This window comes from Aquarana catesbeiana, linkage group LG03 (assembly GCF_042186555.1).
Source record: "Aquarana catesbeiana isolate 2022-GZ linkage group LG03, ASM4218655v1, whole genome shotgun sequence".
Classification (NCBI taxonomy): Eukaryota; Metazoa; Chordata; class Amphibia; order Anura; family Ranidae; genus Aquarana; species Aquarana catesbeiana.
Genome location: NC_133326.1, coordinates 566,247,229 through 566,274,865, shown reverse-complemented (window position 1 = coordinate 566,274,865; position 27,637 = coordinate 566,247,229). Strand labels below are relative to the sequence as shown.

The following is a 27,637-nucleotide window of genomic DNA, read 5'->3' as shown; positions in this document are numbered from 1 at the left end:
CTAAGCAGCTTACCTCACCCTGATATCCCCCGTCTGGAGTTACTCAGCAGCTCAGCTCACCTTGACCCCTCGCCCGCAGCTCAGGTCCCCCCTGCCCTCCCTTCCCTCTCAGCAGCTCAGCTTTCCCTGCTCACCCTTCCAGCAGTGACTCAGAAGCTCAGCTCTTCCTGCTTCCCCTCCCAGCAGTGACTCAGAAGCTTAGCTCTTCCTGCTTCCCCTCCCAGCAGTGACCCAGAAGCTCAGCTCTTCCTGCTTCTCCTCCCAGCAGTGACTCAGCAGCCTAACTCCCCCTGCTCCCTCTGCCAGCAGTGACTCACAAGCTCAACCCACCTTCCTCTCCCATCCACAGCAACTCACCAACTCAGCTTCGTCTGCTCCCCCTCCCAGCAATGGCTCATTAAGCCAGCTCTTCTCCTCCCCATCAGTGACTAAACATGCTTAGCTCTTCCTGCTTATCTCTACTAATGGAGACTCAGCTGCACAGCTCCCCCTGCACACCAGAGTATGTACTAAACCCAAACAGTGTGGTCCCTTTGTGTTCCATGTAGCAGTATTTACATAACATTCAGATGTTGTTATTATATGATCTTGCTCTGTTCTCCAACTTCCATGAAGGTATTGTACCACTGTGCTCAGTGTGGCAGAGAATAAAAACACAATTAAGGAGTCATTTCCTTATTATGTTGCTATTTTATTTGTGCTTGATTCCCAAAGCCAAGCGCAAGGGGTTAAGTTTTGTTTGCTGTAACACTTCCATCATATTGCTTTTGCAGAAGCCAGGATGACTAAACCTAAGCACAGCTTGTCAGTGAGTAATCAGATCTGGCCGGAGAGCAGACAGGGAGCATTTTGCAGAAAAGCTGGGATCCTCTGCGGACAGGGACAAGATCCCCAGATAGAAGCGGAAAGTGTCACTTCATTTGCAGCATCAGAATCGCTACCCAAACTGGGAACATCACTCCCCCCACCCCCGCACTGATCACTTGGCAGGGACAGTGGAAAAATATAGTGTTGCCCAAGATTACCTTGTTTACACACTTGACTGGTCTAGTATATTTTATCTGTGGTGTCACCTGGAGTGAAAATGTTTGCAAACACATTCATATTTATATAAATACAGCGATGTGCTTCAGAACGGATCTCTGCAGGTTTTTTTTTTAAGGGAATTTGTTTATTTCACAATTTTTTTTTTTTATATACAGCACATGTAATTATCCTAATACAAATAATTGTATGCTTTTTATATCCTATGCTACATTTAGATATATTTTAGCGCAGGTTTTCTCAACCAGAGTTCTGTGTAACCTCGGAGTTCCTCCAAAGGATGTTAGGGGTTCCTTGGGCAGTGGGTAGTGGATTGATCTCCTATCTAACAGTGCCCGCATAGTTCTAACACCAATGCCACTTGGAAGAGTCAGTTGCATGGGAGCAGTAGAGCTTATTCTCTCCTTTCTCATGTAAGTACCGTACTCACTAATACCAATGATCATGTTAGCTGTCTGTGGGGGGCTTCCTCCCACTGACCACCAATGTTAAGATAATTCTTACCAGTGAAAGATGGCCCCTCTCTGATTGAGGACAGGCTCACATATGCTGCGGGCACGGCTCACAGCAGAGGGTCCGGTGCATGTCTGTTCACCAATTCAGGTGTCAATCATATCTGAAATTTTGCCTGAATTTGCACCTGAATCGGAACCAAAGATGCACAGGACCCTTTTTAAATGCAGACCACGGCCTCCCCGGAGCTGTGTGAACCGGCTCCACTGAGAGTCAGTCACACTTTCCTGTCATGCGAATTGAAAGCTGGGAAACCCGCATCCAATTCGCATATGTGTGAACCCGGACTAAAAAGAAGCTTTGGTCAGGTGTGCAAAAATTAAGAGTCAGCAGCTACAAAAACTGTAGCTGCTGACTTTTAATAAACAGACTCTCACCTGCACAAGGATTCAGTGCTATCCTCACCAGAGCTGGTTTCTTTACCGGTCTTAAGCATGTTACCTGTGGGCAGCCAAGTGTGACTCCATGTGGCTTCACAGCCAGCCGCTCACTGTAGATGTGTGAGCCTCGCTTCACTTTCTGCATGGTCCTGCAGTGTTCTAGGACCTGAGATGTGTCCCAGAAGGCTGTGGGCAGGGGGGAAACTTCCACTCGGATCACCTAGGTGACATGAGTAGATATTGAAGCTGATACCTTTCAAAATTAGGTAACTGCTCTCTCCAAAAAATGCCCTCCAAATGTGGCAGAGAAGGGTGGGATGAGGAAAAAGAAGAGAACTTCCCCTTTTGGGTGAATTTTCCACTTTAACTATCATTGTGACATGGCAAATGTACTGTGAGCTGTAGATTTAACCATTTTTAATAGGTTTTCCTGAGACCTGAAAATTATCTCTAGGGTTCCTCAATGGTAAAATGTTGAGAAAGAATATTCTAGTGCAATGGTCTCCAAACTGCGGCCCTCAGGCCAGATGTGGCCCTTTGGTTGCTTTTATCCAGCACTTGGGGCACTATTTCATTCACTGAATCCAACAATGGGGCATAATTCCACCCACTGACACCAATGAAGGAGGTACAATTCCTCCCAATGATACCAACAGCGGGGCACAATTCATCCCACTGACACCGACTATAGGGAATAATTCCTCCTAATTGTACCAACAATGGGGCCCAATGACATCAATGATGCGGCACAATTCCTCCCACTTACACCAATAATGAGGCGCAAATACTCTCACTGAAACAAACAATGGGGCATTATTTTATCCCACTGATGTCGGGACCTTTTCTACTCCCACTGGCCACAGTCCGTCCCTCCTTAAGTCTAAAGAACAGTAAACTGGCCCTTTGTTAAGAAAGTTTGGAGACCCCTGTTCTAGTGCCTTTGGACAATTAAAGGGTCGGTCCATTCCAATACTGATACTGTTTTTTGAAGGCATGGTGATTTAAATTGTCTATTTGGTTTTTGCATTTCTTGGTTTCCATTCACAAGATAAACTTGCTGTAGTTTATGCCTCCCATAATGAATGCATCATTCTCTGGCAAATGGATTTCTTAGTTAATTGGTTATTGTACATTAGGGAGAAACCACAGGGGAGCATGGAACCATCTTTGACTTTGTAGAAGATGCAGCAGCTGGGCGGAATCCAGCTTTCTATCCAGTTCAAAATGAAAGTTTTGCGTGGATTTGACCTTTGAATGTAAAGCTATAGATCTGTTTTGCGACATTGTATGTAAAAAAAAAAGTCTTCTTGCCTTCTGCATGGGATAACAGGCATATCTGAATTCTAAATGCAGACTAGACATTGAGCAGAATTAATTAGCATGTAGCAAGTGAGTTGAATCTTTCCTGCTTGAGTTGCCACAGAGGGATTCTTTATAGCAAAGGCACTCATGTGACTTGCGGTGGGCTTTTCAGCCTATGAAGCATCAGTAATAGTATTGATCAGCGACAACACAAGCAGCTATTCCACTCTCTCCACAGACTGTAGCTGTGCAAAGTGTGTGGCTAAAGGGATGCCTCTCAGAAGATGGAGCTCTCAGCCATGTGTAGTACTGAGGAATGTATCCTGGTTACTGCATAGAACATATATGCCTTTCAAGAGGTACTGCAGTTGATTAGATTTTCTGCACAATTGAAATAAGCTCATCATCCAGCCAGATTTGAAGATGAAACCTAGACCTATATACAGGGGGCAACTCTTCTTGCCTGTGGGTTTGGTTTTGCCTGGAGGCAAAGTGCCCCAGTCCATGCCTTCTTAAAGTGGAGCAGGAGTACTTTCTGAGCTGACCTTCACTCTGTTGTAGAGTCAGGAGCTCCAGATTGGGTTGCCACCTTGTCCCCCATTACATCAGAGTCAAAAGAGTTCCTCTTTAGATCTGAATCTGCAGGGTTCATTCCCCTTTACAGGAGAATCTGCATCTTTCCTTTACCACTGGATCCGCAGAGTTCCCCTTTAGATCAGAATCCGCAGAGCTCCCCTTTAGATCAGAATCCGCAGAGTTCCCCTTCAGATCAGAATCCGCAGAGTTCCCCTTTGGATCAGAATCCGCAGAGCTCCCCTTTAGATCAGAATCTGCAGAGTTCTCCTTCAGATCAGAATCCGCAGAGTTCCCCTTTAGATCAAAATCCACAGAGTTCCCCTTTAGATCAGAATCCGAAGAGTTCCCCTTTAGATTAGAATCCGCAAAGTTCCCTTTTACATCCGAATCTGCAGAGTTCCCCTTTAGATGAAAAGAGGGTCGTTCACATACCTCCCAACGTTTTGAGTTGTATGTAGGCATAGGACACACCCCCTGCCAAGCCCTAATAAAGGAGAATTGTACAAAAAAAAAATCAGTTAAACCCACAAGTACTTTTTTTTTTTTTTTACCACTATTATTTCTTTATACTGGCTTTTGACATATACAAATGCAGCAATTTAGAAATTGGATGAAAGGTTTAGCACTGGGAAACTGTTTTTGAAAGCTAAATAGTGCATTTTATATACAACTATATAAATCAGACCAAAATGAGGGACACATGAGGAAGAAAGAGGGACAGAGGGACATTGTTCCAAATCAGGGGCAGTCCTTCGAAATCAGGGACAGTTGGGAGTTATGGTTGTGCACAATATGGGATCATTCCAGATGTATTTTCTCTTGTGCAGGTCTAAACATGAAAGCAGGTCTATGATTGGTTGCTCAGAGCTATACAGACACTTTCTTCCATTTTGTAATACATAAAGCCCAGTGTGTTCATATCAATGTATATTGCAGATAAAGACACTTTTTTTTAATCTCTCCCATGCTTGAGTTTCAGAGAGGGCTTGTCCTCTGCTGACACACACATACAGGATAGCGTGTAATTTCTTATACAGCCCTTCTTTGTACGGTTTTGGAAAGCCCATCATTAATGTCATCCACGTTCAAAGATCTAGGCCCTGTTGCCATGGTTACACTGGGAAGTGGGCCTGGTCGGAAAAAAGTGAAGGAAGCCCTGTGTTTATTTTTTTTCTCTTTTGTCACATAACTTTATTATACATTCATATATAGCACTGACATTCACCGTAGCACAATGATTCCTAAAAATAACTCAGGAAGGCACATTTCCCTCTAATGCTACGTGCACCAGATAAGTAATCAGCTGCTTATTTAGGCTCTGTGTGCAAAATCTGCACCTGTTTACCATACCTGACAACTATCCTGGGATTTAAAATGGAATGAAACCCACCAATTTAACTCTATGGTGATGTGTACTGTACACCAGGGCATAATGAGACTAAAAGGTCCATTTATATAGCAGTGGCATCGCCATACTGGGGCTAATAAAAAGATGCTGTGCATTTATAGAATAGAGTGGATAGCTTCACAGATGTGCTGATCACTCTACTGGCTTCAGAATCCGAAAGCCAAAACACAGTTTGTTTAAAGCGGAACTAAACCTTCCTATCCTTTACAGCCAAAGAAGCTGCCTTTTTGGACTCTATTTAATCTGCAGTTGCTGTGGTGCTGCACATGTGATCAGTTATGACTCCAGCCATTGGATAGCATGACAGTTCATCTGTGATAGTTTTCATTTACAGCATGCCTTGAATGTAACTATTTTAGAAAACTGTTAAATTGTTGAGTTTATTTGCACTTTTAGCCTTGGTTCACACTGTTGCGAACACAGACAACGCATGTGATTCGCACCCCATTGCTGTGCAGATCACATGCGGTGTCTGTGAAATGCAAATTCAGCCATACAGTTTGTATGGCTGAACTCGCTTTGGATTCGCACGAAAATGCTGCAGGAACCTTTTTTTTCCAGCACTGGAATCAGATGGCATGGGTGTTCACATCCGTGTGATCTGATTCCTGTCCAAATTCACAGTTTTCACTGCGATCTGCGAACCGATCTGGGAGTGTAATTAACTTTGTATTGACACCCACAGCGGTTTACAGAGGGCAGAGTGAACTGCCTGTGAGGGAGTTGCAATGCGGAAACTGGCACTGGAATCACGCTGGTTCCTGCATCGCAATAGTGTGAACCAGGGCTAAAGCAGAACTATACTCACCTGTTCTCCGGCGCTGTGATCCCCTGTAGCTCTCTGCAGGCCACTTACATCTTCAGTCCAGTGGCTTCTGGGTATTGATTCCCGACAGTTTTAATTGGTTGGCCTGAGATCACTCCCACGTGTGAGTTCAGTCACTAGGCATAGCTGAAATTCTACATGTGCAGCTCAGTGTACACTGTGAACAGGCAGGTCAGGGATCTTTAATACAGAAGAGACGTGGTATGTAAAAACCTGTTCACAATGTTTTATTTTTTTCCATAAAGGTCCACTTTAATTGAACCTATCAAAGTCATGTGATTGGCCTCTCATCCTATCATGGCGATCTCTCTACGGCGTTAAGCAGAGAGAATTTCGGTGTGACACCATAGACTCCACACCGCAGCCTACATTTGATGTATGAGTTGTAAAATGCAGGCTACAATGAAGACCAACATTGCACTATATAGTGATTGCCCTTCTCTATTATATATTATAATGAATTAAGCAGCAGTTGTGAGTTAATGCAATTTCATTACATTTTTTCTTTTTTGCATCTGTACATCCAACTACCACACATCTCTATTTTTCCCCCAGAATACATTTTTATTATTTTTATACATACATACATACAACCAAAAGAATTTTTGGATATACAAAATGTATGAAAATATCACAGGTAAAAATACTTGTGAACAATAAACATGAAGACAAGCAGGGGGCAAGACATGGGGGAGGTCTGGTACCTAGTTAGGGGTCAGGAGGCAAATATTCTTATTATAACACCAATATATTATGTCACTGCAATACAATTTAATCTTTTTAAAAAGACTAGGAAGCAATTCATTAACTAACTAGCTGATCGGGGTTAACCATAACAATTAGAGTGGATTTCCCAACCCCTTGAAAGGGAGTATTACAGGAAAAAGAAAGTTCCATAAAAGTTCAAGGGGTTGAGAAGAAAGGTAGAGGAGAAAGGGTGGGGTTTGAGATCAGGACGGGGGGGGGGGATTACAGGAAGTAAGGACTAGGCAGACGGGACCCCTGTTAATGCACCATACCCCCCTCTCCCCAATAACCCTCAAAATTCATCAGGTTCTGTTTTAGCCATCTTCTCTGTTATAGCCTAGATTCCTTTTGGAACATTTTCTTGAGACAGCATAAGAACCTTGATGGTTATCCCATGTGTATTATGTAAATGATTATTCAAGCCTCAAATAGATAGGAAAGAGAGTCAATGTCAACATTTTTTTAAGTTCATTAAATTATATCTAAAGGCCTTATTTTTTGCCTTCCCTAGTTCCTTCTTTCCCTCCAATAAAATTTGTAATTGAACTCTGTTTTCAATAAATACCTTAGTTAAGACCCAGTGATGTCATCATTGGGTCACCGTGCTTCCTTTCCACTTGCCGACCGCAATACGTATATATATATATATATATATATATATATACACAATGCGTTCTGCAACACCAACGTCTTGTTTAGGTTAGAAGGGTGCTTTGACACCAGGGTCCATAAATGTAGATGTACGCCATTATTGGATAACAGTGTGTTAAAAGGGAAGTATAGTTTTTTTTTAAAATTTAATAATCATGTCCCCCGGCGACTCAAAGACTGAGAACCCAGCGATCTTACACCCCCCATTGCTTGGTTCTCACAGCTCCCTGAGCAGAGAGCAGACAGCGGACTTTGGCCCGCTGTCTGCGAAAATGGGTCACAGGAGTGCAGAACTGACTGGTTTGGCTGTACTTCTACTTTAAAGCTCATTGTAATACGGTTTACACTTTTTATATTATTTTCTTACCCATTTTTCATCCTTTATTGCATCTTAGAGCACTAATCTCCTCCAGCATCTTTAGGGCACTTCCTGTCGACATATGGATAATGGCTGCAGAAAGTGTGTTGACACAGATGCTTCTAGTTTTCATCTGAAATTTTGCATTTGATAGGGTGACAATCGAGGACCACAATTAGGGCAGGGGCGTATCATGAAATGAGTGGGCCATGTACAAAATAAAAAGCGGGCCCTAGGCATGAGATATCAGGGGTCTAAACAGACCCCTGACATCTCCCCTCTGAGGCAGAGAAAGGAACTGAGGACACAGATTCCCCAGCCCCTTTCTCAGCAGCCTCAGTATTAAAAATGAATGAACAGGAGACAGCCGCTCCCATTCATTCATAACCTGAAGCAGAGTAAACGCAGAGGGGGCTGGAGGAGGAGGACACAGGGAACAACCGATGATCGGTGCAGCATATATTACATATTATGGATCTCCCTGCATGGCTTTTCAACTGACAGCCATGGGAGGGAGAGGAGGAGAAGCGGCTGTCAGCTGAAAAACCATGCAGGGAGATCCATGCTTACAGCTGTCCCTCCCACCGCACCGATCCCCAGCTGTGAACCAGGGGACCGTCCATGTGTGCAGTATGGGTCAAAGTGAGCCCCCCCCCTCGGGAGCCCGTGCACACATGGATGATGCGCCACTGAATAAGGGGATGGTTCTCCTCATAGCAGGAGATGTCTGAAAAATAACTGTCATGGCACTCACCAAGTATTATTTTAATGAAAGGTACAGATTTAGAAAGATTGAAAAAAACCTGTAAAATAACATTACTATGTTAAAGCTTACCTCCCAACTTTCTGAGATGAGAAAACGGGACACCATAGTATGTATGTAGAGGAAAGACACACCCCTGTGATGCCCAAAATTACGTGGACCATGGAGAATTATTACGCAAAAAATTATTGGTAACCCCACATATGATTTTTTTTAACCTCTACTTTCTATTATACAGGCATTTTAAACAAATGCAATAATTTAGTGAATGGGTGTATAGTTTACTGCAATATAACACTTCTGGTAATAAATAGAGCATTCATTTTTATTGAGGTCTATGCATTAGACCAAAAAGAGGGACAAATGCAGAGTAAAAAGGGCCAAGAGGGTATTGGTTCCAAAAGGACAGTCCCTCCAAATAAGGGACAGATGGGAGCAATTTGTTAAAGTCTGAGGTTGTAGTCATTTGTATTAGATCTCCTGTAAAGCTGACCAATACTCTGAAGTTAGGTCCGAAAATGGGGCGTTCATGTGCAGGCCGGTGTTTGCTGTGCAGTGAGGGACAGGACTTTGTGTTTTTTGCTTTTCTTTTTTTAACTTTATTGACATGTCACACAATGATACAACGTGAGCCGGTTGGCAAGGGGTTAAGGGGGTGTGACAAGGAATGTGTCCTATGCCTAAATACTTTTACTAATAGGTGTCCCTCGTTCCCATCTCAAAAAGTGGGGAGGTATGCCTAATCTATCTCCTGATAGTACAGAGCCTTGGAGGCACTCTCCACATGCTCAGTTTCGGTGTGTATTGCTAGAGCGTTTTTTGGAGGGAAGGGTGTATGTAATCAGCACAGGGCCAATCAGCACTCTCCAGACAGAGGGTCAGGGGTCCTGCAGCCTTATAGGACACTCAAAGCAGAATGAAAACTCCTCCTACAAGCTTTAACCTGACACTGATAGAAGTCACAGGACTGCTATATACTGCTGATGAGAAAAGGTATTTAGCAGTTTATATTTCCTAAAATAATTGCATTCCCATGTTCCATGTACTGTGGGAGACCAGATATAGTGAATGCAGGGTCCTGGGTTTAATAACACTTTAAAGGGGTATTATACTCACAATTGTGGTGGCCACTGTCTCATACTTCTCCTTTGTTCCTTTAGCATTCAACATCCTTGGGGGGTCTGCAACACTACAATTGTCCATTTTGTGCTTCATTTTGCACCGCAGTGCTTTATTGTGAATTTATAGTGCTTCATTGCAAAAATGTTGTAAATGCAATATTCATTCATCATTGGTGCATTTATTCATTTTAATTTGTCTTTAACATTTCTTTCAGTTAAAGAATATATTTATTTATACAGGTCTATAGAATATTAGACTTAATGTAGGATTAGTAAGGGAAGGATTTGGGTAGAGAAGGAAGACAAGAGGATGCTATGGGTTAATGAAAATGCATACAAATAAACGGTGTATTTAAAGTTCTGAAAAGGGATATTGGATAAGATTGTCTCCGTGCCCTATAGCGTTCAAAAGCCTGTTCTTTTTTTAAACTCGTCATGGATGACAGTACGGGACTCTGGGCGGTAACAGAATCTCGGAGGTAGCTTGGAGCATTTGTTAAGAAAAAAAAGGAGATATATTTAAGCTATGAGAGCCAGAAGACAGAGCATGGGTTCTGTGGTTAAATTAGCCCCAGATAAAGCAGAGCCTTCCTGCAGATAAAATGAAGTCACATTGTTCTAGTCAGGCTGCCTCACCTCCAGGGCACGTCACATTGTAGCCTCACTAGCCTGCCTGACTTTGTGACATACATAGACAGCAGACATGCACTAGACTCCCATGAAATGATATAGAGCATTGTCATTATTAAAGGGGTCGTACCCGGTAAGTTGAAGCCAGTAAACCATGGCTGTTTGAGAAGAAATTTTTTAGGCAATGACAGTGAACTGCAAGTACCACCCTGGAAGCATTGAAGCTGTGCTTAATGTTGAACAAAATAATTTATTGTTAAATACAATTAGTATAAATAACTGAAGCTGTCTTTGGGAGTTATTTACGAAAGGCAAATCTACTTTGCACTTGAAATTGCACTGAAAGTGCACTCGATGTAAATCTGAGGGGTAGATCTGAAATGAGGGGAAGCTCTGCTGATTTTATTATCTAATCATGTGCAAGCTAAAACGCAGTTTTTTATGTTCCTTGCATGTCCCCCTCAGATCTACAGCGACTGCACTTCCAAGTGGACTTTCAGTGCAATTTCAAGTGCACTTTGTACTTGTAGTTTGCACTTGTAGTGCAAAGTGGATTTGCCTTTAGTAAATAAACCCCTTTGTGTTAGCTTTTTTGTATTCCCTGGTAAATCAGGGCTCAGACGGAGAGAGGGAGGGGTAGCACTTTTAGCCAATCAAGTTGCATTGCTGAGTTCCGTCATTCCGTGAGCTTGCAGAGTGGAGAAGAGAGCAAAGTGGGTGCTTCAACATGGGGGCAGTTGAGTGACCAATCATAACATCACTGGGTAAAAGTTGGGTCACCAAAGAGCCTGTGCTGTCTGGAAGGTGTTCCGGGATTACAGTATTGTCTGAATGAAATTAAAAACCTTTTTTTTTCCTGTGTTTTGGTTCACACTCCTGCCTCCACCTAACAACTGTTCTTTTATTTTATTCATCAGCTCATCCCCCATTTATTATTCTTTCGTATCACGTGACCCTCCCTCCTAGATTGTAAGCTCTAACGAGCAGGGCCCTCTGATTCTTCCTGTATTGAATTATATTGTAACTGTACTGTCTGCCCTCATGTTGTAAAGCGCTGCGTAAACTGTCGGCGCTATATAAATCCTGTATAGTAATAATAATAATGTAAGTAAACTGTATTTATTAGTTGTACATTAAATTATTTTCAGTGGTGTTCAGATCAGTCACTTAGTTTTGTCTCTAAAGCTGGCCACACATTATACAATTTTCTTGTTCAATTTCTTTTAGATTTACCTTCAACTATGTAGTGCAAAGGCCTGCCTGATTGGATACAAATTGCAAGTGTTTAAGTTTGACCTCATATTTGGTTTTGGTAAATCTAAAGGAAAATTGTATAAGAACATAGTATAGTCTGCCAGCCTTATTCATGTTTTATATAATCCATTTCTGCCAGATTCAGCACACTTTCCACAATGCTTCTGCTTGGCATTTTACTTTCTGGTAAAATTATTCACTCTCAGAGAAACGTGAGATCAGGGGAAGCTCAATATGTTTTTTACCCGCAAATTTAAACTCAAGGCAATGCAGGAAATAAGAATACTGGTGACTAGGATTTAGCAGGGCAGCCATCTGCAAAGGATGGATACTAGAATAGATGCTGAGTGAATTTAAGTGTGTAAGTTCTATATTTGATCAAGGGAGAGGTTTTCATACTGGTCCTCCTGCCTTAACACTATGAAATCTACCTTCTTAGTTCAGTCTTTGAACTCAGATGTGGAAGATATGTACAAATGTCTCAACACAAACTCATTACTTATCCAGACTGCTTACACTTCTTTGGCGTGACACCAAATGGAATGAAAACCTGTTGCCTTTTTATTTTAAGGATTGAGCCATAGTTGCTGCTTGCCTTTTAAAGTGTTCCTGAATTCAAAATATGAAGATTTGATGTCTTATATGAACATCTATAAATGTTAATAGTCCCTAAGCAGTACCACCCTTCAGTACAGTTTCTGTGCCCACATCATCATAGCAGTATATTTGCAGTGTAAGGTCTTCTAAGGTACTGGTGCTTCTGACTACTAGTTTCACTAGATCTGGAGTGAGATTTGGCAATATCACTACTTTGCTGATCACTGTTCTCTCTGCTGGAGAGGAAGATGTACCTGAGGACCTGCAGTGCAAGGATCTCCCTGCTTCTGTTTCTTCCATTCCATGGATCTGTGCTTCTTCCACCTCTTCTGCTGCTTCTTGATCACTATCCCACCAGCCATTAAATCACCAGTCATCGGGGAACAGCTCTGATATGAGCAAGCAAAGCTTGCCTCTTCTTGGCTGTCTCCACACAGAGGCATAGCAGAGAACAGGGCATAGCAAGTTAGTATTGGGGAGAGTATCAGCTGCAGGGAGACCCCAGGCAATACTGGTAAGTAGTCCTTTATTCTCTATATTCCTTTTGTGGGAATTGCTTCCACAGTTTAAGTTCTCTTTAACCACTTGACGCCAAATCACATACCTGGTACGTCATTTGACTTCAAGTGGTTGTACTAGGGTGATACCTGCAGCTGCAGGCATCACCCCGGTACCGTTTTTTATAGAGTTGACGGTCAGCTCTCTGTAATAACAACCACAGTGGAAGGGGACGACTCCCCCCCACCACCACCACCTCTAGCAGCTTGTTTGGGCTCTCCCGGTGGGACGGGAGGCCCAAGCTACTACCCGGCACGTCCGCCAGCTAGTCGGATACCCGAAGAAAGCCAGAATTGGCTTTGATCGGATCGCCACTGTGGTTTACTGGCATCTTAATGACGTAATTTTTTGAAAATCAAAAGTATTCAAAAATGTTGATATTGGCGTTTTGTTGATATTTGTGATATTGCTTTCAAATGCAAAGGAGAGATTTGGGGTCTTATAGACCCCAGATCCCTCCATAAAGAGTACCTGTCACATGCCTATTGCTGTCACCAGGATGTTTACATTCCTTCTGACAGCAATAAAATTGATCAAAAAAAAATTTAAATCAACAATAGTGTAAAAATTAAACAATAAATAAATTAATAGTTATTATTTTTTTCTTTTTTTAAATAACTATTTTAAAGTGCCCCCATCCCCCCATGCTAGTGCACAAAGGCTAACGCGTGTGTCGGTCCCGCACGCATGCAAACCGCGATCATCCCACACATATGAGGTATCACCATGAATGTCCGATCATGGGCAGTAATTCTAGCACTAGACCTCCTCTGTACATCTAAAGTGGTAACCTGTAAAGGCTTTTAAAGTGTCGCCTATGGATAGTAAGATTTACATTGTTTATCACCGTTGTGCGGACGTGCGCAATTTTTAAAGCATGACATGTTTGGTATCTATTTACTCAGCGTGACATCACCTTATATAGTTTACAAAAAAATTGGGTTAGGTATTGTGTTTTTTTGCATTTAAAATTTTAAAACAGTGTATTTTTTTCCCAAAAACTGCATTCGAGAAAACAGTTATGCAAATACCGTGTGAAATAAAAAATTGCAAAACCAACCACTAGGGTCTCTGCTTTGAAAAAAAAGATATAATGTTTGGGGGTTCTAACTAACTTTCTAGCAAAAAAATAATACAGATTTTCACATGAAAACAAAAAGTTGCCAAAAATGCCCGGTGGTTAAATCAATTGCAAAGGAGCAGGTCTCCAGGGCTTATAGTGGTTGTAAATTCTTCCACGTACCCACTTAAGTGACTGGCCTCAGGTCATACACAGAAATGAAACAAATCCTCCTATGTAGGTTGTACCTGTTTATCTACAGTCTTCTTTTCTCTACATACATGCAAAGTCCAGAATTTATAAAGATTGTCTGAGCATTCAAAAAATGGGGGCGGAGAGCTGAAGTTACACTTTGCAGAGCTCAGTGGGGAGAGTTCTGAGAGCTGATTGGAGGGAAAAGACACCCCCCTCCCCCTCTACACAGGAACAGAGCTGAGGCTGTCAATCAGCTGGAGATCCCTCCCCTGTCACCTTTTTTCTCTTGTCAGGAAAACTTCTCAGAAGTGATTCATATTGATAGTAGAAGAATAAAGCAGCAGACTGAAATGACACTTAGGGGTTGATTTACTAAAGGCAAATCCACTTTGCACTACAAGTGCACTTTCAGTGCACTTGGAAGTGCAGTCGCTGTAGATCTGAAGGAAAAATCTGAAATGAGGGGAAGCTCTGCTGATTTTATCATCCAATCATGTGCAAGCTAAAATGCTGTTTTTTATTTTCCTTGCATGTCCCCCTCGGATCTACAGCGACTGCACTTCCAAGTGCACTTGGAGTGCAAAGTGGATTTGCCTTTAGTAAATAACCCCCTAAGTACTCTTAATTGACACAATTACTTTAGAGGGATATGCTTTGTTCATATTTCATGTATGATGTTTACAACCATTTTAACTGTAGAATGTAATCTCTCTTAACTGTTTGAGGAACTGTTTTAGAAAAGCTAAGCAGGAAGACCTTGGTCGTAAATTAGCGTCTGAAAACGGTTCACTAACAAGTCACTATAGGTAGACTCAGATACTGACAGGTGCTCTTCAGGAAAGTTAGATACCTGTTGGTAAACTTTAGTATGCCATTACAGTGATCATGTCTTGTGCTTATTAGCCTGACTCACCCTCATCCTATGTCATGCAATATTAATGTCTGTCTAATGAGCAGTCTGTATCCTTTCTCTTTGAGGAAGAGCCAACAGATCCATCAGACAATCTTAACATAGCTAAAAGTCATTTTTTGGCAGGTTAGATGCAATATTGGTCTGTGGCCAGTAAAACCCCAAACTGTACGCGTGCCAGTATGTCCAAAGTGGGTCCTGCCGCTGCTTACTAGAGTGCAAGCAAGGGGTTGTCAGGAGGATGCGTTGCAATGTGAATGGAACACACAGGAAACAATTGTTTCCTGTGTGTCCCTGCGGTGACAGACATTTTACCATGCGGTAAAACGCCTGTAACTTCATATAGTGTGACTTGCCCCTTAATGCTGACCCTACCAACAAATTTGCATATGAAATACAATAATTAAAATATAGAACCGTGAAGGTACAAATTTATTTTCAAGTTAACATTTTGAGAATAATATAAAATGTGTTTTCACTGAAAAAACAACTATATTTTCCATTCACACGGTAAGTTTTTAAATAGTTTATATTGTTATAGATATCTAGGTCCTAAGGAAGTGGCCATGCTGGTTTACAGAAGTGTGGTTTTCCCAGCAAGCAGTAGCATGCTAAATGAGGAAGAATAAAACACAAAAGTGGGTTTAAAAGTGTTATAGAATGTTTTTGAGCATTGTGCTTAAAGTGGAACTTTAGTCAGAAATATAAGTCCTGCTAGATCACTCCATGCTCTATTTTTTTGCAGGTAAAGCTATGTAAAGCATTAAAAATAAGTGTCTATACTGTTTAAAATTCAGTAATACACTGTCTCACCCTGCTCTGCACATGCTCAGTTGCTCTCCATTTTTAAGCACTGTGCTGAAAATGGCATCCTCCGGAAGAAACAAGTGCAGTGCTGGAGACAATTTACAACACACACTAACTGTGGTAGCATAATTATTAATGGGGAGTGCATGTTTCTAGCTAAAGATCATTATTTTTATGAAGTTGTTATGGATAATTTCCACTATAATGCCGCGTACACACGACCGGTTATTCCGTCACAATTAACTCTGACGGTCTTTCCGAAGGAGTTCCGCTGAAACGGACTTGCCTACACACGATCACACCAAAGTCCTTTCGTTTAGAACGCGATGACGTACGACGGGACTAGAAAAAAGAAGTTCAATAGCCAGTAGCCAATAGCTGCCCTTGCGGCGTTTTTGGTCTGTCGGAACAGCATACAGACGAACGGTTTTCCCGATAGGAACTGATTCCGTCGGAAATATTTAAAACATTTTCTATTTCTAGGTCCGTCAGAATTTTTGGAAAAAAAAAGTTTGATGAAGCCCACACACGACCGGAATGTCTGATGAAATGATTCCGTCGGACCTTTTCTGCCAGAAAGTCCGGTCGTGTGTACGCGGCATAAGAGTTTTTCCTGGCAAAGCATTGGATCAAAACTGCATGCAATGGTGTCTGTTTGAATTGTAGTAGAACATATCTTAAAAGCAATGTTTGCTGAACCATTCTTGAACACTGTTTGTACTATACTGTACAAGAACAAATGTACTGTGCAAAATGCTTATCTGAACAAGCTCATGGGTTTTGTCTCTAGAGCTCTCCATTGTGGAAAACTCTGTTCTTAATGGGGTTATTGGTAGGAGAAAGTGGGTGAATATTTTGTAATGGTACCTAAAGTTAGTCCAAGTATACATAAAAGACAGCTCTGTATTCATTAATACACCCTTAAATACAATATGTGTGTATTTTTTTATCTCGGGTTTCTTGGTTGAAGCCATCTCATAAGGAATGAGTCACTGCTAAGAATCTCTGTTACCCCTAAGAGATGTAATATAATACAGTACCATGTATAGTAAAAGGAAGTGGCAGAAGAAACAGTTGGAAAGAGCCTGCATAAAGAATGCATCCCCGGCATCTTTAGCTGTTCCAATGTCAGCTGACCCCTGCCATCCTGTGAGACGGGCACAGATGATGGGATTCCTGGGATGCCTTCTTTGATATAACACTGCATAATCAGATATATATATAATCAATATGATACTGCTGTGCTTATCTAATTAGCAACTAATGCCTCAAAATACAATATATACCACCAATATGTGAACCTAAAACTATAATCATTCAGTGTGTAATCCAACTCTATATCGTAGACAATAGATTAAAAACATAGTGTCAATATACAAAATGTCACAATGGTGTGGTGTGGCATGCATGGGAACTCTTTCGTCATAGGTGATACCCCTATGGCTGGGATTATTTTCTTGTGGAAACACTGTTATACTGGTGAAATTGTACATTTCTGAGCAGAGCTTTGAAAGAATTTGCAATCTTTTAAAGGACCCACCAATGTGGAATTGCTATGCGTCATTGAAAGTGGCAATACGAGGAGGTAATTCAAATGAGGTCTTAACCAAGTGGAACCAAAAAGCAGCCCCAAGGTGGGGAAAGCAGTATTTGACCTGACACTTGGCAGGTCCACCATTTGAGGTGAGCGCATAAGTGGGAATCACTGTGTATGAAATTAATACAACACAAGAGGTGAAATATAAAAAGAAACATTGAACATTACAATGGACAAACATTATTTAATATTTTTTATTAAGAGACTGTGTATATACACAAGGGGACATTTATACACAGATTTGTAAAGGTGCAAGTGTAAATTATTTGTATATTGACACAATATTAATGGTCCATTTAATTTTCATTGTGGCATTTTGTATATTGACACTATTTTCACAGTATACTATGCTTTTAATTTATTGTCCATGATATAGAGTTGGATTACACACTGTATGATTAAAGTTTTAGGTTCACATATTGGTGGTATATATTGTATTTGGAGGTATTATTTTTAATTTTGTAGACGCAGCAGTATTATATTGATTATACAGTATATCACAAAAGTGAGTACACCCCTCACATTTTTGTAAATATTTTATTATATCTTTTCATGTTATATATAAATGCGCAGCGCTAAATAAGAACGGTCATAATGAATAGGACCGTATACAAATAATTAATGTTAAACACTCTAAACATGTATAACCATCAATGAGTATATAAATTAAAGTCAACACTGTGATAGTGAATAAGTGAAAATAATCCAAAAATAAGAGACTAAGGTGTGATGTTGTAGATGAATATCAACTTCCAGACATCAATAGGAAAACAAATGTGAAGAGAAGATAATGGGAGAAGCCACCACTAACAGTGAGAGGCTTACCAGAGCTAATGGACTCAGCAAGGCATACGCCCAATGAGTCATTAAGTCTTGTGGTGACAACGCACCAATACACAGGGACATCCGCGTTTGGGGATGTTGTCACAGGAAGATGATGTTCACACTGTCCTTCCGGGAACTCACAACCAGGAGGAACACTCAGAGGCAGGCAGATTAAATCCTTTTCATGGGCTCACATGTTGTAACCAATAATAAAATAAAAATTCCACATAACAAGAAAATGAATTTAAAATTTGAGGAACACTCACAATTGAGTAGATAAAAAAACGCTTGTAAGAAGACTGAAAGTTTAACGCAATGGCATCAGCAGGCTTGTCCCGACGCATTTCATCTAAGGAGACATCATCTGGGGTGTAGACATGCTGTGGCCATCGTGTTTATATAGGATTAGAACCCCAATAACAAGATACAAACCTGTGGGTAATTGGTCATGCAAAAATGCCACCACTTCCTGGTTTTCAAAATGGCGGTGGCGCATGCCACTCATGCCTCGCTATGAATAGGGAATCAGCGTAAATATAGACAAGGTCATCAGACCATCATCCTATAGACTGACGATGTGTGCACCAAGCCTCAATATCAAACCTGTAGGTGAAAATGCAATCACTTCCTGGTTTGGAACGTAGCGGCAACACGTGCAATTCATGCCTCGCTATGGATAGCGAATCGGCATACGGGCTAAAGAGGTCATCAGGTCGCCTTAGGTGTGTAGTGTGCGCACCAAGCCTCACTTTGAGATGCCCGATGTCCCCCTGATCCCTCAGCGGCGATGGTAATTGGTCCACCCACACTGAGTCACAGGTGTAGGACTGAACACCACCGAATCAGCAATCCTGAAGACACGGACGTCTGCGGGCCACGCCTCACTATGAAACAGCTAGAAGAGTCTGTAACCACACATCATTGGCTGAATGTTGCTCTGATTTGTATAATAAAAAAATCATAGGACAATGCCTAAAAGCTACGTTATAATAGCGCTAGTATTGTACCAAATGAGTATGGAAGGTGAAAAAGTAACGATTTAGAATATACGGTATATTGCAAATATATGTTAAGTTCCCAACAGGGTTGAATCTTAAAGCGGGGGTCCACCTATCTATCGTTTTTTTTTTTTGGAGTTCATTCACAAACTTTTCTTCTCATGATTATCTACTCACATGTTCTGTGTAATAAGTCCGCCTGTGTTCGATTTCGTTGTAAAGAATAACTTATAAAATTCACTGAAGGGGGTTTCCATCTTCATTGTGGGCATTTGAAGCCCACAAGCATGTATTTCCTGGATGCGGTGAATGCTGGGAGCAGAGATGTTGTGATGACGCTGTTGCACAATGCATGCTGGGAAGCCTGAGACTAGCTCCCAGGGGACTGTGGGAGGTCTGGGAGAGGCTAGAAACACGCCTACTCCCATGGGAGGAAAACCAGGAAGTGCTAAGAAGATTAGAAAAAAAAAGGTAATTTACGGCGATTTAAATTTTTTTACACAGCATGTCAGCATCTAGGCAAGGAAGAGAATGCATAGAGATAATGTTCAAAATTTGGGTGGAACCCCACTTTAACTGGGGTAATAATCCACTGCAATTATAAACTTAAAAATGTACATATACTTGAATGTAAAATGTCTAACATGTAGAGTTACATGGAAGTACAAAAAAATACTTGAAAAAATACATAAAATAATAAATTTAAATCGGAACCCAGATAATCCCAACGGAGTAATGATGAATACAAATAAATATACTAAAAAATAAAGGGGTTACAATTATGACTTATTGAGACTTATTGAGAAAGGCATTAATGTCCAACTCTACATTAATTCCAAATGCAGAGCGGGACTGTAAATCCAGTAGGTTTTGAGGTGTGAAGCGCCCCTGGTCATAGCTCCACCCCTCCAAGGGGGAATATACTTATCTATGATCAAAAACTCAGTACCCCTTGGATTTCTATTATGATATTGTTGATAGTGTCTAGGTACAGTACGACCCACATATTGTTTGCCACAAGGGCAAGTAAGTATACGACATTCTTAGTGGCACAAGTGAAAAAATGTTTAATAGGATACATTTGATTAGTGGTTGTTGACCTAAATTCTTTGGTCTTACATCTGCCATGTGTGTTGTATTGACAGACGCCACATTTTTTACATGGATAATAACCTACCATGATACCAAAAAAGAGGGTCTAACTGGTGGGTTGATGATATCGGGGCAATTTTGCTCTGTAAAGAGGGAGCTCCCCTATATACAACTTTAGCTTGATCTGGCAGCAAAGAGCCCAGAACCTGATCACTTTTCAGTACACTCCAGTGTTTGTTAAATATAGACTGCTTATGTTGCACAGAGTATGCTGTCAACATTGACTATTTGAAAGATTCGTTAAAATCCTGATGGGGTTTCTCTACCCACAAGGAATGTCTATCCACTTTTAGAGTATTTTGTAACTCTAAATCAACCTCAGATCGATTTTAGCCTTTGTCGAGAAATCTCTGTCGCAAGACCATGGCCTGTGATTTAAAGATCTCAATATCGGTGCAGTTCCTATGCAGTCTCAAAAATTGATTGGCTGCGTAGAACAGACCGTAACCACGATCTGTGATGACAGCTATCCAAGGGTATAAACCCATTGCGATCTGTGGGTTTGAAATATGTTTTAAATTGAAACTGACGCTCGTGAATTTCTATTTTCAAATCCAAAAAATTGATCTTTTCCCTGCTGAATTCATAAGACAAAGATATACCTCGGTCATTACAATTCAGCGAGGAGAAAAACTGGCCCAAGGAATCTGAACAGCCATTCCATAGTAGGAGGATGTCATCGATGTTCCTATTCATTATGACCCTTCTTATTTAGCGCTGCACATTTATATATAATTTTGTCACTTGCGATTGTCATTTGCTGTGCGTGCTGCCGTCTTGTGTTTAGGTGACAGCGCGGTATTGTTTACTTTTTCACATTGTATATCTTGTCATGTGACTACACTGAAGAAATTAAACTTTACCACAATGTAAAGTAGTGAGTGCACAGCTTGTATAACAATGTAAATTTGCTGTCCCCTCAAAATAACTCAACACACAGCCATTAATGTCTAAACCGCTGGCAAGAAAAGTGAGCACACCTCTAAGTGAAAATGTCCAAATTGGGCCCAAAGTGTCAATATTTTGTGTGGCCACCATTATTTTCCAGCACTGCCTTAACCCTCTTGGGCATGGAGTTCACCAGAGCCATCACAGGTTGCCACTGGAGTCCTATTCCACTCCTCCATGACAAAATCACGGAGCTGGTGGATGTTAGAGACCTTGCGCTCTTCCACCTTCCATTTGAGGATGCCTCACAGATGCTCAATAGGGTTTAGGTCTGGAGTCATGCTTGGCCAGTCCATCACCTTTACCCTCAGCTTCTTTAGCAAGACAGTGGTGGTCTTTGAGGTGTGTTTGGGGTCGTTATCATGTTGGACTACTACCCTGCGGCCCAGTCCCTGAAGGGAGGGGATCATGCTCTTTTTCAGTATGTCACAGTACATGTTGGCATTCATGGTTCCCTCAATGAACTGTAGCTCCCCAGTGCTGGCAGCACTCATGCAGCCCCAGACCATGACACTCCCACCACCTTGCTTGACTGTAGGCAAGACACACTTGTCTTTGTACTAATCAACTGGTTGCTTAACACCATCTGAACCAAATAAGTTTATCCTGGTCTCATCAGACCACAGGACATGGTTCCAGTAATCCATGTCCTTAGTCTGCTTGTCTTCAGCAAACTGCGGGCTTTCTTGTGCATCATCTTTAGAAGAGGCTTCCTTCTGGGACGACAGCCATGCAGACCAATTTGATGCAGTGTGCGGCATATGGTCTGAGCACTGACAGGCTGACCTCCCCATCCCTTGAACCTCTGCAGCAATGATGGCAGCGCTCATACATTTATTTCCCAAAGACAACCTCTGTATATGACGTTGAGCGCGTGCACTCTTTGGTCGACCATGGCGAGGCCTGTTCCGAGTGGAACCTGGCAATCTTCTTATAGCCTAGTCCATCTTTATGTAGAGCAATAATTCTTTTTTTCAGATCCTCAGAGAGTTCTTTGCCATGAGGTGTCATGTTGAACTTCCAGTGACCAGTATGATGGAGTGAGAGCGATAACACCAAATTTAACACACCTGCTCCCCATTCACACCTGAGACCTTGTAACGCCAATGAGTCACATGACACCGGGGAGGGAAAATGGCTAATTGGACCAAATTTGGACATTTTCACTTAGGGGTGTACTCACTTTTGTTGCCAGTGGTTTATACATTAATGGCTGTGTGTTGAGTTATTTTGAGGAGACAGCAAATTTACACTGTACAATCACTACTTTACATGGTAGCAAAGTGTCATTTCTTCAGGTTTGTCACATGAAAATATATAATAAAATATTTACAAAAATGTGAAGGGTGTACACACTTTTGTGAGATACTGTATATCTATTTATACAGGTTTTGGGAACACAATTTATTGTTTGTAGCCACGTTTATTTATTATTTTGGATTATATGTAGGTACTTATAGGTAGCACGGGATTGATAATTAACTTGCTCTCTTTAGAGCGCAGACCCTATGGATTTGATTATAGATATCATAAAGAAAGCAGAAGGAAATTTGAACTGGATGACAAGATGAGAAAAGGAAAAAAAAAAAATCAAATTTGCATTTTTGGCAAGTACACATCTTTGACTGATTTAAGCTGCAATAAAGTACATTTTGGGGGGGTTAATACTGCTTTAATGGACAAGTCACTGCTAAGAGTCTCTGTTACCCCTTAATTGATATAATATAGTGACATCTAGTCAAAGTATAGTGAAAGGAAATGCAAAAGAAATGCATTCCCAGCATCTTTAGCTGTTTTTAGGTCCGCTGACCACTGCCACCCAGTCAGACAGGCACAGATGATGGGATTTCTGGGATGCCTCTTTGATGTAATACTGCATGACCAGAGTCCAGAGCCTAGGGAGTTTTCTGTGGATATCATAAAGAAAGCAGAAGGAAATCTGAACTAGAAGAACCATTTATGACAGTTCTCCAAGGACAAGATGAGAAAGGGAAAAAGCTTTGAAAAAGTTTTCAAATTTCGAGCATCATTTACAAGTGCAATTATCTTTCTTTGAATTTTGTTGTTTTACAAATAAACATTTAACATGTGACACAAATTCCCAGAGCACTATGGGTTACCTAAAAAGACAGTGCAGATCAGTAGTCGCCTCCTTTCAGGTAGACTGGCTCTTGAAAAACTCAGTCAAAGCTGTCTCATAAGGGACGAGTCACTGCTAGGAATCACTGTCCAGACTCAATCTCCTCTGCGTAAATTTCAGATTATGTAACAAACTCTGTAACAACAAGCTTTTTTTCAGCAGGAGTTAAAGTGATAGTAAACCTTCTTTTTTTAAATAAAATAAACAAACATGTTATACCTACCTGCTCTGTGCAATGATTTTGCACAGAGCAGTCCCGATCCTCCTCTTCCCAGGTTCCTCGCTGGCCCTCTTGACTCTCCCCCCCTACAAGTGCCCCCATAGAATGCCACATGCTATTGGGGAACTCGTGCATGCTTACTCCTGAGCCCTGCTTTGTGTGTCCATAAGACACACAGAGCAGGGTTTGGCCCTGCCCCCCCTCCTCACTGGCTTTGATTGACATCAGCAGCAGCCATTGCTTCCAGCTGCTATATCTGAGCCAGTGAGGAGCGAGAGAGCCTCGGCTCTTGTTCACATCACTGGATCGAGATCGGACTCAGGTATGTATTTTTGGGGGGGGGGGGGCTGTGGGGGGAAGAACTCCTGCCTTTACAACCACTTTACAGTGGTTGTAAACCACTGACATAAAAAATGAACAGATCGTATCCCACTACAGTGTGTGTTTGCTCCAATCCTAAGCACCAAGTATAATTTCTGTCTCCTCTCCTATCTCTCTGCTATCTGCATTAGTCACCTCTGACAGGTTTTCCCCACAGACAGAATCTTGGGAGATGGCTCTGCCCCCCTCCAGCACACAAAAGGTGATTGACAGCCTCAGCTGTGCATGTTTCCCTATGTGAATGTGTAGATGGGGGGGGGGTGTCCTTTCAGTCCACTCAGGTCTCAGATTACACTCAGCTCCCTACTTTAAATCAGTGGAGTGTGTGATGTCAGAAAAAGCCTTTGATCTGTGTGTTTTAGAAGGCTGTAGAGGAGAGATGCTGCAGATAAACAGGTATAACTTATGTAGGAGGATTTGTGTCATATCTGTGTATCATTTGAGGCCAGTCACTTCACCGGGAAACTGGAACAGGTGCCTACAGCTCCACCTGCAGGCTCAACAGGAGAATAAAAAAAAAAATAATAAGCAGTCTTTTATATTTTCCTAACAAGAAAAACACTATTTTTTTTCTATATCCAAAGATAATATCTACAACAATATATACCACCATACTCTCCCTTTAAGGCTTGTGTAAACCCACTTACTAAAATCTCATGTGCATTTGTAACCTGGTAATGTCATTTCAAAAGTCATTTTCAATATTTTTGAATATTAAAATGTAGTAACATCTATTTTTGGTGATCCTGCCATTAAAGTCTTTGCTCAGGCACATCCAGTTATAGGGTGACAACACTGTTCTGCATTGTCACCCTGTCCCCACAGGCTCTGATGGAGATTATAAGTGGCTGTTTCAACACATATTACGTAGGCATGGTGCATAAGGAAACTTTCCCTGAGAAATTCCATTCTCTAGTGTGCAAGAAAAAAAACCCAAAAAACCCATAAACAATGTGATTGCGTCACAAACATGCACACGTTATATACACCATAATGCACACTCACTGGTGTAAATGGGCTTCCACAAACTTTCACATGGTAGTTGAAGATGAAGTAAAATATGTAAATAGATGATAAACTGTAGCAGAACATTATCTTGTTTTTGAAATGACTAGGAGTGAGTAATGGAGGTTTCCAAGTTAAAAAGAAACAGTAAAGAGGAACTAAAGGGACACTGTAAAAGATTGCAAGGGTCATGCAAAGTTTTTCTTGCCAAAAAAACCTTTTTCCCTACACCACTTGACATTTTACTTTTCCAGTGTACAATGTATACAGCACATGTGCCATAAGGTGTACATCTCAGACCATTCTCAGTGTGCCAAAAATAGTTCTCTCGTGTGCATGCGACGTTGGAACCCCAACTTGTCACAACTAGAGCTGGGCACACTGGGAGGTAAGTGTGCCATAAGTTTGACGTATGCTGTGCTGTCTTGTACATTTGGCAATAGCTCACCCTTTATGCACTGGACTTTAGTTCCAGTTTAACGGCTTAAAGAGTAACTCCACTTTTGTTGAGAACACACATTTCCCTCTGTGCGATCAATGTACATTGCAAGGATTTTACCAAACTTTGTTGCAGATTCCTACCTTTTGTTATTCTGAAGACATTGATGTTTGTTTGTCTGTGTCCATGTTCAGAGTGAATCTGTATGGGAGTAGTTTTATAATTATCAATTTGCTGCTGTACCTGCAGGGCTCTAATGAGGAAATTGGCAGGATCCCTTTAGACATGATTTCCTATAGAGAGTATCTCACAAACAATTACATTTTTGTTGCAGGGAGTACCAAAATACTGACTTGTATCCTAGTACAGACTTCTGGGAAAATCATTGAGCCAATCACACAAGCAAGAAATGACATTTTCAGGGGGCGTTCTGTGCACAAACTGTGTACAGAACACCTCCAGGTAGCTATATTGCATTTTACAGAAAAGGACAGCACTGCAGATTGAAAAGTAAAGGTCATTTTTTATAGCAATTATTACAATATGTATACGCTATATTATTATTATGTTTTTATTTGCTAATTTGATTTTTCCATTGAAAGTGGAGTTACCCTTTAACGCAGAACTCCACCCAAAAAATAACAAAATAAAACCTAGTAGTAGACATGTGCACACTGAAATAATTTGTTTCGGAATTTTGTTTTCGTCCGAAAAATAAATTTATTTAGTTACTCCCAAAATTCGTTTTTACTTAATTAGTTTCGTTAAAAAATGCATTTGTCCGAAAATCTGAAATAATTAAGGTCGAATCTGTCATTGAAGGCTTATGGTGTCTGTCGAATGTTCTAAGAAGATTTGATGGAGCAGCTAAACTGTACGACGCCACAATCCTACATTTCCGGTCGAATGTTCCGCCTACAAGCTATAGTAGAATTCTAATGTTGTATGACACTAGTAATAATTATATTTATTAATTATTATTACTAGGCAACCAGCATTAGAATTCTTCTATAGCCTATGGGCGGAGCATTTGACCATAAATGTCTGCTCGCGGCGACTGCTTCGTCGAATCTTCATGTCGAATAATCTTGGACTAATAGAGTTAGGTTAGGCACATTCGACTTTGTTGCTATTGTCTCTATAATGTCGAATCTTTTCTCTCTATGTAGAATAATCTTGGGCTAATAGAGCTAAGGTTAGGCACATTCGACCACAGGTTCGATAGACACAGATCACTATTGTCAGCATCATGTCGAATCTTCTATCTATATCGAACTGTTGTCGAAACGAAAACGAAAATAAAGCATTTGTTTATGTCGGATCTTTCAGTTTTCGGATTCTGCACGTTCATTATCGTTTGTTAAAACAATAACGAAAATACCCGAAATTCGGACGAAAATGCATTCGGACGAAAACGAATGCATATGTCTACTTGGTAGCGTGTTACAAGATTAAACAACAAAACTATTGCTGGAATATACACCTTCAATCCAGAAATTTCCCTGAAGTGTTTTTTTCTGCTGCTAGATGTCCTCTGATGGCCAGGATCATTCAGCCCACATCCCTGGAGCCCAGGCCATGCTGGACTCGCCCCAGCCTGTGACTGGACAGTAAAAGAGAGTCACAACAGTGCTGAGTTTATCTCTCTGTCCAGGGCTTTTTTTTTCTCATAGAATAGGTGCAGGTGCTCCCCCTTTCTGAGTCACCCCTTGTTTCCACCTGCTATCCACCTGTAAGCACCATCCTTTGGTTCCACCCCCTACCCACCTCCCAGCACCATCCCTTTTAGAGACTGACTATACAACAAAGAATTTTGTGGTGCTAAGTAATTTGTATGGAATTTGTTAATTATAACAAGAAAAGCATTACAATAGATCAGGTAAGTTTGAAGAGAGACAGCGCACACAGCGGGCAACCCCCCAGTCCAATTTGCAAGATCCTCTTTCAGGTGCTCAGGCTCAGTGTGTCCTTACACACTACAACAGAAACAAGTAAAAGGATTGAGCTGGAAACTCTGTAGTCCATATAGTAATGTAGATCCCCTGCAGCCAGCAACAGACACCCCTGTAACAACAATAGATCTGGTCAGCAACGGTAGACCCCCCAGCAGCAACATAGACCCCCACTAGAAACAATAGATCTTCCAGCAGCCAGCATCAATAGACCTTCCAGCAGCCAGCAAGAATAGACCCCCTTCTTCAACAGTAGATCCCTCCCAGAAACAATTGACTT

The 27,637-nt window shown here is 41.3% G+C and overlaps 1 protein-coding gene across 4 annotated transcripts in view; it reads left to right on the top strand.

Annotated features, from left to right (window-relative positions):
• Positions 1 to 27,637, top strand: part of DGKI (diacylglycerol kinase iota) — a 466,380-nt gene that overhangs the window by 121,046 nt on the left and 317,697 nt on the right. The window lies entirely within an intron of this gene.